Source organism: Phyllostomus hastatus, unplaced genomic scaffold, assembly GCF_019186645.2.
Source record: "Phyllostomus hastatus isolate PE091 unplaced genomic scaffold, TTU_PhHast_1.1 phas_contig_80, whole genome shotgun sequence".
Lineage (NCBI taxonomy): Eukaryota > Metazoa > Chordata > Mammalia > Chiroptera > Phyllostomidae > Phyllostomus > Phyllostomus hastatus.
Window position 1 is genome coordinate 9,847,579 of NW_025333960.1, and position 12,647 is coordinate 9,860,225.

Here is a 12,647-nt window from a genome sequence, read left to right on the forward strand (position 1 = left end):
TCATGGCCCTTTCACAGCTCCTATGGCTTCCTTCCCCGCCGCACTTCTCATGATGTCGACCCTGAGTGCCGCTCCCCTTGTCCCCTGGCCCTGCAGCCCCTGCCCACAGCCACAGGTCACAGTCTCTGAGTGTGGTCCCCACTGCAAATCAAAAAGCCATGCCAAGTAGATTTAGTGAATAAAATACAGTTTTGTCTTCCTTAAATGACAGCTAGATTAAAATGAAAACTGTTTTATCAAAATACTTATCTTTAAAACTATTATTGCACTCTGTTTACCTCTTACACTTCTTTATATTTAAATTCTTCAGCCTTATGAAGGCTGAAATATAAAATATATTAAATAATATATTTTAATTATGTATGCCTTTTATATAATAGGAAGACTTATAATAATAAAGACAAATTCAGAAATCGCACAATTTATAACTTTCATTTTTTTAATGAAAATTTCAATTATACTTTTTATTTAAAATGTTATTCATGTCTCAACTAAAATATATTTAATCACAAAAACAACCTCTCTTAGAATACAGTATGAGATGTTTTAGTACACATGACCAATGACACAAATGCATAACTGTAATACTGAAATCTTAATATCATATACATTTCATGTATTAGAAGTACACAATAGTAAGATAACCCCTTCCTTAAAAACTTTATAGAAGCACTTACATTTCCTCAAATACAAGGCTCACATAAGCCAACAACAAAACCTAATAATCTGTTCACATGCCAAGGACAATAAATTAATCTTTAAAGTTATCTATAAACCAGAAAAATTCTCCTTTTGAGTTTGATAAGCCAAAAACTAGTGATGAATATTTAGAGGCTGAATAGAAACAACTTTCATTTTTTATCATTAGTGCTCTGGCTCCTCCTAATGGACAGTTTGCATTATTGCAGAAACACTTCAGCGATTGTTCAGGACCACTAAAACTTTTAATTTTATTAGCCATATAATTTCCCAAGGGATTGGAGGTGGCTTAATGAACATATACTCTACAATAAAGTAAAGAAAAAAATAGAGATTTAGTCCTACAATGTACTCAACAACATCCCTCATTAAAAGTAATAATGGATTCCACAAGTTTTCCTAAGGTTTTCCATGTTAGTTGAATTCCATGTTCAACTAACATTTTAATTCAAGGCATGAGGACAGTTCCAGGTAGTCAAGACCATAGGTTTCTTTACCCAGGTATGAGCTATCCTGACCTGAGGAATAATACCAAAAAAAATAAAAAGAAAGAAAGAGAGAAAGAGAGAAAGAGAGGGAAGAAAGAAAGAAAGAAAGGAAAGAAAGAAAGAAAGGAAGGAAGGAAGGAAGGAAGGAAGGAAGGAAGGAAGGAAGGAAGGAAGGAAGGAAGGAAAGGAAAGAAAGAAAGAAAGAAAGAAAGAAAGAAAGAAAGAAAGAAAGAGGAGAGAGCAACTCCTGAGCTCTGCACCATGGAAATGGGAATGACATTGAGCAGAAGATATCTGAAGCTTGTGCCCAATTTTAATGGCTTGAAGTGTGGGTAATTTGTGTAGCTGATTAAGAACAATCATATGTTTTAAAAGCACCAAGCAGATGGTTGGGCTGCCTTTATTTTTAGGAAAAATAAAAAGTCTAATAAAAATGCTAGACTGAATGAATAGCACCCAGGTTGTTCCATCCAGAATCATTCTTGGCATTCAGATTATGCATAATCACTTAGTATTTTTAATGGCTTTTCTAAAATAGGCTGTGGTAAGTTATTTTGAGAATCAGTATGGGGGAGATAGAGAAGTGACAAAGAAACCAATATTTAGCCCTGGCTGGGGTGGCTCAGTGGATTGAGCATTGGCGTGCTAACCAAAGGGTCTCTGGTTTGATTCCCACTCAGGACATGTGCCTGGGTTGTGGGCCAGGTCCTCAGAAAAAGGTGTGCAAGAGGCCACCACACTTTGATGTTTTTCTCCCTGTCTATCTCCCTCCCTTCCCATCTCTCTAAAAATAAAAAAAAAATCTTAAGAAAAAAAAGGAACCAACATTTAAAAGAGCAGAACTGCATTTGCCACCTTCATTTTTTACCTCATGTATTCTTCACAACAAGCCTGGCAAACTGCTTCATACATCTGAGAGGGCCTAGGACCTTGCTGAGAGAAAGATTCCCCTCATCTCTTCTTCTAGAAGATTTGTAGTTTTAGGTGTCACATTTATGTCTATGACCTATTTTGAGTTAGTTTTTGCATAGGGTAAGATGGGTAGATTGAGGGTTCTTTTTATACGAGTAGCTCATTGTTCAAGCACCATTCTCTCTCTCTCTCTCTCTCTCTCTCTCTCTCACACACACACACACACACACAACCCCACCAAACAACAACAAATTATCCTTTCTCCACTGAATTTCTTCTTTCTAACATCTGTTGAAAATTAACTTACCAAATATATCTGGGTTTATTTCTTGACCTTATTCTGCTCCATTCAACTACATGTCTATCTTTGTTCTTCTCTGCTATGTCCTGATTACTGTAGATTTGTAGATAAGTCTTGAAATCAGGTAGTGTGTGTCTTCTGTGTATTGTTGTTTTTTTTTTTTTCAAAACTTCTTTGGCTAATCTAGTTCATTTGCTTTTACATATGAAGTTTATAATCAGCTTGCCAGTTTCTACAAAAAGCCCTTAGAATTTTGGTGGGATTGGTGTTGAATCTATAGATAAATCTGTAGAGGGTGGATATCTTAACAATATTGAGTCTTCTAATCCATGAAAACATCATATCTTTCTATTTATTCAGAACTTTAAAAAATTTCTTTCATCAATATTTTGTAGTTTTTAGCATAGAGATCTTATGTACATTTTGTTAGATTTATACCTAAGAATTTATTTTTTGGTGATGTTTAAATGGTACTATAAAAATTCATTCTCCAAACATTTATTACTAGTAAATAAAAGTATGATTGATTTCTGCTTATTTTGTTTCTTGTGCCCTAAACTCACTTATTAATTCTAATAGTTTTGTTATAAATTCATCATGAATTTCTATGAAGACTTTCATGCCATCTGCGAATAGAGATGATTATATTTTATTTCCTTTTCTTGCCCCATTGCAAGCTAAGACCGCTAGTATGATGTTAATCAAAGCACAAACATTGTTGCCTTGTTCTTAATTTTAGAGGAAAAGCATTCGATCATCAAGTCTTTCATCATCAAGTATGAGGTTAGCTGTTGGATTTTTATAGGTGACCTTTAGCAGGAGGAGGAAGTACCATATTTATATCTTTTTGAATAAGATTTGGCAGTTTGTATTTTTTAAGAACTTTGTTCACTTTATCTAATTTGTTAAATTTGTGCACATAGTTTATGACTTTATTTTCTTTTAATGTCTTAAGTGTCTGTAATGATGTCCCCTCTTACATTCCACATATGGGTAACTAGTGTCTTCTCCCTATTTTTTGATGAATTTGGCTAGAGGTTTATAAACTTTGTTGATCTATTCAAAGATATCTTTTCCCCATTTCAATAGTTTGCATTTTTTTTTGGTGTAGTAAAATGTGCATATCATAAAATTCACCATTTTAACCACTTTTCAGTATACATTCACATCATTGTGGACCACATTCATTTCCAGAAGTTTCTCATCTTTCCCAGCTGGAACTCCACCCAGCAAACAGTGACTCCCCATCCCCCTCCCTCCAGCTCCTGGCCACCGCCATTTTACCTTCTGTCTCTGTTAAGAAACGTGTAACAAAAAGGGTCAGTAAATTTTTTCAAAGACTGTGAGAGAAGACAACAAGAAGTCTGAAGACTTGGGGTTCTGTCTCAGCTCTTCTCCTTGCTAGTTCTGCAGATTGGGACAAGTTCCTAATCTCCCTGAGACTTGGTTAAATAGATAACCTCGTACCTTCTACAAGCCATTTAAGGAACTACCTCTGAAACTTGGCTAGAATTGGGAGAGAATCTCTTGATTTGGGGGAAATGCTCTAGAGATGATAGGATTTCTGAATGTGTTTGGATGATAAAGGGGTGTTACAGAACAGACCCTGGGGAGTGAATGATGTACTATTACTGAAAGGACTCCCCTTTTTCTCCAGGGTTTCCCCCCATACTAGGTTCGTTTTGCCCGCTGCCAGAGGAAAGACATCTCTCAATGCCAGACATTGGTGAAGATGAAAGGAATTATTTATTTAAAAGCTATACAGGCTTAGAGTAATGACTTAAAGTCTTCATTAAAATACTAAAGTTCTTTAGAATACCCACAAATGCACACAGTCCTTCCTTCTCTCTCTGCCCAGTCTGGGGTACCGTATCTCAGGAAAAGAAGTAGAAGTCCATGATTCAGGCTCCCGGAGCCATCAGCTGTGTTGCCACCAGGATCTCCAGTTAATCCAAAGCCATGTGGCACCTTCTCATGGCCCACCAGCAAGAGTCCTTTCACCCCTTTTCTTCCAGACAAAGTCTCTCCTGCTCCCTAAGCCACATGGCAAAAGGGAGCACCCCAAAGCCATGTGACCCCAAACATCCCACATGGTTGCTGAGCCTGGGTTTAAATCTCCAAGCCAGTCTTCCTCTGCAGCCCCATTTCTGGCTCCTCCCACAATCAGTTACACCTGCCAGCATTCCCGAATTCTTCCAGCTTTCCTGGGCTGCCATTGTAAGTCTGGGAAGGTGTGGCCTCATGGTGTGGAGCCAATAGTCCCCAAGCTCTCACGCAGGCGCTATAACCAGGGGGAGTTGCCTCCCACTTACATCCTGGGTGGAAGTCGCTCCCATCCCCCTGGCTCAAAGCATGGCCACAGCTATTTAACATATCTATGAAACCAGTTAAATGTTATAGGTATATTAAATGACCACGCCAGAGGTTAGCTGCAAAGCTGTTGCTGTACAAAACAGCTCTCAATGGCCCTGCTCCATGTGTCCCATCCCTCAGCTCAGACTTGTGGGGGTGAGGACACCCTATATATTTTTTTTCAGTATTTCCTGGACACCTTGAGTTCTGGACTCCATTACAAATCCCTATTTGGGGGGTCCCCTTGGCTGCACCCTGTTACAGGGGAATTTAATAAATAGTCACAGTCAACTTGAGAGTATTTTTTTTTAGAGAGAATTAGAATATACACACAAATCAGTGACTATGTTGTAAGAGGTTTCAACTAATGCAGAAGGCTGGAGAGAAGACTCAATTCAATGGAGCTTGAAGACCAATCGGATTTAGAGAGTGGAAAAGGGAGAGGTCCAGGATCACGTTCAAGTTTCAAAGTTGGGATACTAGTGCATTGCAGTTCCTTTCTGAGAGTTACCAAGAGCAGGAGGACTAGTTGGAGGGGGATGGCTCATAAATGGAAGGTACTATCTGCTTCAGTTAATGTTGAGTTTTGAGGTGTGTGTGGCAGACAAAGCTAGAGGTGCCAGTAGGTGGCTTGATCAATGTATTTGGAGCTCAGGAGTGATCTGGGCTAGAGATTTGGGAGACGTTGGCATACAGGTGGAACCACAGGTGTGGTGAGTGCAGGCACTGAAAAGTAGGCTGAGAACCGAGCCCTGAGGTGTTAGTGAGGATGCTTCCTACTCGTAGTAAGGGCAGTCCCAAGTAAAAGTGGGGCAAACTGTTACCTTACATAGCAACATGATATAGTTAACGTAGTCCTAAAATGGAAGGACTTGGATTCTTTCCATTTTTCCCCTCTGCCTTTGATATTTTGACTGCCGGAGGCCGGATGCCTTTCCAGTTCTAAGATGGCTACTGCAGTCCCAAGCATGCCACGAAGTTGTTTAATTCCAGAGGCACCAGGGTACCTATTCGTGTCTTTCTAGGAATAAAAACCTTTGCCAGAAACCACCTCATGGAGTTGACCTCCTGTGTGTTGGCAAAACTGTGGTCACGTGCCACTGGGGGCTCCGCCCACCCTAGCCCTGCGGCCTCAGCCGGTGTGGCTGGAGGAAGACACGGGGGTGGAGAAGCCACCTCCTCCTCTCCCTGGGGTCCGTGGCTTAACTTCGGGGCAATCCACAGGTGAGAGCATCTAGTTTCTGATTAAGTTTGATCATATGAGAAAGGACTGCTGAGCAGTGGAAAACAGCAACAGCATCATGGCCGGCCTGCGGGGAAGAGATGATGGACGGAGGAGGAAACCTGCAGCTGCACGTTCTCATCTGTGGGGATGATGGGTGACGGACGGATTGGTACAAACAGAGTAAGACTTAGGTGGTGTGAATTTCCTACAAATGAAACCAACACATTAAAAACAAAACACCTCAACTAGATTTCAAGGTAATCTTGGGGAAAAAAGCAAACAAAACACGGAGACCGTGGTCACACGCTCGTCCAATCAGCAGCAAACAGATGGAATTATCATGGTGGGTGCATCCACCGCTGGCTGCAGAGAGGCGGGCTGCCCTTGAAGCTCCTGGCCGTGAGATGCCTGACTACAATGAAACAAGTGCGGAAATGACTTGGGGAGAAGCCAAGAGGCCTGCCCTCCCTGGGGAGCATGACCTACAAGACAAGCAGAGGAAGAGATACTTAGAAATATTCTGAGGACACTGTCATTAGGGGCCACAGAAGCCACAGAAGAAGAGATTTGGGAAAGAGAACATTATTATTGTTGTTGTTGTTGTTACATTTTTTCCATGATAGTTGACAATATTATTTGTATTAGTTTCAGGTGTACAGCATAGTGGTTAGACAATCATACTTTACAAAATTTTTCCCCTGATATTTCCAATATGCAACAGACACCATACATAGTATCACAACATTACTGACTATATTCCCTGTGCTCGACTTTACTCTCATGACTGTTTATAACTGCCGATCGGTACTGCTCAGTCCCTTTACCTTTTGCACCCAGTTCCCCAAACCCTCTCCTCTCCTCTGGCAACAGAGAACATAATTATCATTATGATTATTTTTGACTGAGAGACAGGAGGAGGCTGAGGAAGGAGAGGAAGCCTGGGTGAGCTGAAAGGGACCCACAGTAGAGCCCTGGGAAAACAAGCTGCTGAGGAGAGCTATGAAGTGGTGCATGCACAAGCGGCTGAGGGAGGCAGAGGGATGAGAGTCAAGTCCAAGGACAGAGGGAGAAGAACATAATTATGAAGAAAAATTAATGGGTGAAATTAGAATAAGGTCTGTAGTTTAGTTAACAGTGTTGTACTAATGTCAGTTTCCTGGTTTTGATAATTGTACTGTAACCGAGCAGACAGGAAGGAGCCTTTCACATGGTGGCTTCGGTGAATGACCCAACAAGTAATGCTGGAAGAGCAAGTCTTTATTTACAATACTCCAACCTTGAGGGGCCTCAGAGCACCTATGCTTAGAGCCCTCCTTTCCCACAAGACCCAGCACTTCCCTTGTTCTCCAAAAGACTATAAAGCCAAAAGCAAACCCAATAGTTCCCCATGTTCTTTGCAGGCCAGTGCTCAGCCTTCTGAGCCACAACAGCAGGCCTCCCATATTCCTATTTTAGGGCGGCTGCGCAAACAGTTCTCCAGTCCCTCTGGAAGGCACCAAAGTCGTCATCCTCACATAGCAGCTCTCTCCTCCTGGATCTGGGGCATGTGGTCATCAGCCTCCGTGTTAGAGTCTAGGGATACATGTGACATGGTGCACTGGATCATGGCAAAGTTCAGGAAAGACCCAAGTCCTGAGAGTCCAGACAGAGTCCAGGTTTGAAAGGCAGTAGATCAGCGTCTTGCAAGGGAGAGTCTTCAGAGTCAGCTAGAGCAGACACACTCAGAGCAGCAACATGTCTCCTAACTTACTGCACCAGGTGGCACAGCTGGATCCTGACTGCAAACCACATAGTTGCTTGTTCGCGTCTCCCTCTCACGTGGCTGCTACATCATCCCTCCCTCACGGCTCCTTTACTCTCTTCCAAGGTGCATTGCCGAATCCCTCATGGGTGTCCTCCTTAGTTTTAATCCTGACCTGGGACTTCCTACCTGACTTCATCTCCGACTCCTCCCATGATGAGCCACATTTGCCAGTCTTCTGCAGTTTACAGTATTTGGCTACCATCCCTAAGCAGGGAAGGAGTGACTCAGTGATCCAGAGGAACCTGCCTCCTCTGGCTGTGTCAAGAATCAGGATACACCCTTAAAGTCAAGCCCTCCTTGCCCCAGGTGGTAGCACAGCTATTAAACTAGCTACCAAGTCGCTATAGATATGCAAAGTATCTTAATCTACATCATCTGCTTCCCCATCCCCCAACCAAGGTTTGTGGGGTTTTCTTCCCCTGTTTTCCCAGGGGCACCCCTCTCCCTGTACCCCATTTCAGTACTATAGTTATTTAAGATGCTATTACTAGGGGAAGGGCAGATGGTAACTCTACTATTTTTGCAATTTGCTGCATCCAAAATTATTTTAAGATTTTACAACAGTAATAGGTAATTACTGAGTACTGGTTGTGCACCAGAGTTGTTACCAGCAGTTGACAGATACTCATTTAATCCTCACAATAACCTTATGAAGTTCCTAGCATCAAATATTATCCCCATTTCTTGAGTAAGGAAACTGAGGCACACAATTAAATAACCTACCAAATGATTACATAGCTGGGAAATGTTCAGGTCAAGAGTCCAATGTGTACAATACAGCTTTGAAGACCACATTCCTGACCACTATGCTGCACTATTGCTTGTGAAAACAGACTTTTTTAAAAGGCCAGCTAGACACTCAGGGCTATTTTGGGGTTATTCTGTAGGCCCTACAGCAAGACAAGCACGCTAATTAATGCTCCTCCACCCACTGGGTTGCAGCGCAGACGGGCTGTCGGTGACATTGGCGAGTACTGGTGGAGCTGTGGTTGGGAGCCAGGCAGCAGTGGACTGAGAAGTGAAACTGAGGTGTGAGAGTGGAGATAGCAAGTGTAAATGGATCCTTCAAAAGTCTAGCTGCAGAGGAGAGAGCAGGCTCCAGCTGGAGTCAGAATAGAGCTTTCCCTTGTGGAAATCCGAGCTCATTTAGGTCCAGGGAACAGGATAGCTAAATATGCAGCCTAAAGGGCAAATTCCAATGTGAGTATGGAGGGGAGAGATCCGATGGGCCATGGCTGGGGTGACAAGCAGGGACCTCCATCCAGTGCACTTTTGGGGCAGATGTTCCCCGTAGTGCCCGCGGTTCGTGGCCAGAGGCAGGTTACCTGAGAGTGAGGAGCGGCAGCAGGACCCTGGGGAGACGGCCTGTGTGGTGAATGTCTGAGAGTTCTGTCCCAGCCTGGCAGAAGGCCGACTCCAGCCAAATGGAAGTAGGCCCAGTGGTCTTTGGCTTCATGTCCCTTCTAAACCATTTTCCTTCCTTTTTTCATGATTCCCCTTTAGGAGCTCAACATCTTTCTGCTCCCAGCTCTCTCCTGTTCAATGCATGGCAAGATCCAACACCCAGTTATCTGCACTTGTGAATGACCGATTATAATTTGATGGGAATACAAACTAGGAAGTTACTTATACTGAAACCTTTGCTTTGAATTATGAAATGAAAAACTGTTTTCTGAGTTATATTTCGACAAGATGGTTAGAAATCATTATTGGACTGAGGGGCCCCTGAGGAAACTGGGCTTAACTAGCTGACCCGAAATGTAAAGGTGGTGACCCCAAGGACTACAGGTTTGAGACACACGGAGACCACAGTCTTCCTCTGAGTTTTAGCACTAGAGTCTGCCTGATGAGGTGGCATTTTTTATTTGTCTCTAAAACAAATCGATGTTCTTTGATATAATGAAATGCACCCCACTTTAATCATAAGAATATGTTGAACTGTTGAACTGTTTGGGGTAGCATCAGAAAGGTCTGCAACTTTTTTTTTTTAAAGAAAGAGATCTAGTAAAATTAGGGGCTTTATTGTTAATCTTGCCCATCAAAAGTTAAACACCCAGTCTCTGCAGTCAGTCAGTGATAGTGATGTTTTCTCTTGTGTTGGGAGCTCCTGAAGTCTCAGCTAGGCCACTGTGCTGGGGAGCGCTTGCCATCTCACTGGGTGTGTGTGCTGAGCTGTTTTTGCCAAAGCGGGCACATTTGGGTTGGATTATACTCCTCACTTTGTCAGATAGGGTTATGGTTTAAGCCTATGGAACAGAGATAACCAGTTCATAAATGGATCAATCTCATTAGTTCATGCTTTCTAAAAATAGGAAGGCATATTTTCAGAACTGTTCTCAGTAATAATTTATTAAAATGTGACACGTTTTAGGTTTTGTGTGTGCATGCAGACAGTTCAACTACATTTCCAGTAATTGCTTCTCTCTACATGAGAACTGGCTTAATCAAACATTTACAGGAGGCAGTCAAGTATTTAGGAAGCTGTAATTGATTGGGACAGCAGCAATGCATGCTTCACTATGGACAGTCTCCTCTTAGCAAAGGGTCACTTGGGTTTTTGAATACACTGTTCTTCATGCTCTGCCTTGCTACTAGCCAGTAGCCTACTCATTCCTGAAGGCCAAGGAAGACTAGTCCCCCACTTTCACTGCTCCCCACACTGGCCTTGGCACTGCCTCCTCTGCTTCCCAGGACTGTGTATCATCTGTTCTTTCATGACAGAAGCTCTGTCTCGTACTCCAGTTATGGGCCTGTCTCTCGCGCTTGATGCACTTCTTAAGGGCAGTGACTATTGTATTTATCTTGGTTGTGTCCCCTGTAGCACATCGGCACACAGTTTTGAATTGAGCGACCACATGATACATTTCAATTCTGTTGACTACAGTACTGGAACATAAACAACAGGCTTGTATATCATGTGTGATACCCCTGCATCTGCAGTCTGTGGGCCTCGTCACAACTTCCAGGTAATAAATAATCTATGTGACAAGTAACATATTTTTCAGACTACAAGATGTACCCCCAACCCCCAATTTGGGAGGAATGATGGTTGGAAATGCTGCTGCTGAATTCTGTTTACATTTACATTGGTGAAATATTATGTTATTTATGTTATTAAATATTTTACCACATTTTTTGCTTCAAAACTTTTTTCCTATTTTCCTCCTCTAAAACCTAGGTGTGTCTTGTGGTCCAAGAAATACAGTACTTCCTCTCTCCCTGGTAATGCAAGTCACTCATAAAAAAGCAACTAATTTTAGGTAGTTTGTTTCACAGCTAGAGACAAACAGGACTAATATCTTTGCTTTATTGTTATCAACTAATATTCACCACTCAATTTCAAAATTCAGAACTTGAAACCATAAACTGCCTACCAACTTGAAACAGCACTTCCAGATCCAGACAGTAAAAAGGGGAGGGGATGGAGATTTGTATATGCAGAATAACTCATTAGTTCCCCACCACGTTCAGAGTAATTGAACCCACTATTAATTCTCCATGAAGGTGAACTCCAGCTAAGCTTGCTATCAAGTTCACAGACTGAAAATATGATTTTGTAGCCATAACAAAATCTACAGATCTTGGGGTATTCAGGGATTTTTATTTGTACTTCCTTGGATTTTATTCTTCTCCATTTACATGGTAAGTCTATGTTCATTAACACCTGTATCTAGTCATCTCAGTTTCTGTCAGAATCCAATGAACCACTAACCTAAGACAATGAGCTATAAGGACAATATATATTTACAACTGTTTAATAGAGTTCCCATTTAAAACTCAGGAGAGAAGAAATTGAGTTTCAGCTTATCACACGATGGCCTATTGTGTCATGATCTGGGCAAGACAGGCCACCTGTCATGAGGGCCATCCACAAAATGGATATTGAATAAACTGACACATAAAAAATTATGGAGGATAATACTATAGAAACTGAAAGTCCTGGTGGTACTGTCACAAAACCCTACCCATTGGAGGAAAAACCTCCAAGTATACTGGAAAACCAGAGGGCAAAAATGTAATCAAACTCAAGAGCTAAATAAATCACACTAACACTTCTTACAAAGTCCTACCTTTAATCTCCAACTACTCTACTGAACAAGATGGTACTTTTGTTAATACTGCAGCTGACAGGTACAAATAATAGGAGCTAAGATTGAGTTGTAAATAGAAAACAGACCACAGATTGATGAATTAGCCACAAATGCCCACAGCAAACATTTTTTTTTCTTAAACTCATCTTTGATGATGTTTCCTGAGATCACTGTTGATATCAAGTTATCTAGCAGTCAGGAAAACAGACAGAGGCATCATTAAACAGAGGGATTTAATACAGAGAAGTAGCCAGTTGTTAAAATGCTAAACTGGGTATGCTAAGGTAACTCAGAGATAAATCGAAGGAAGTAACTGCTACTCCTGGGGCTGGAAGGCAAAAATGGGGAAGGGGTGTTGCCAAAACTTGGGAGCTGAGGAAGGATCCTGCAGCTTCTGTGCTTCTGAGGAGGGGCATGGCACACTCGGACACTGAGGAGGAGCAGGGCCTGGTGGGGACTTAGGAGGGCTGTCTAGCATACGCTGGGATGGCCTGGGTTTGTGGCCCAGAGGGCAGCTCTGACCAGCCCCAATGCTCTGGTATGCCCAGTGGGGTGCAGTGAGACTGTAGTCTGGGGCAGGGAGCCCACAGGAAGCTGGAGCTGGCTGTAGGGTGTTACTGCAGGGGGCTGATGGGAACAGAGAAATGGCAAGCACATTCCTTTTTCCCCTCCCAAATCCCTCGTTTCCCTGATCAGCAGGTCTAATAGGAAGAGCAGGAGGGCCTGGCAGATCCTTTAGAGTCCCAGCCCTGAGAAGAGATAGAACTAGAGTGGG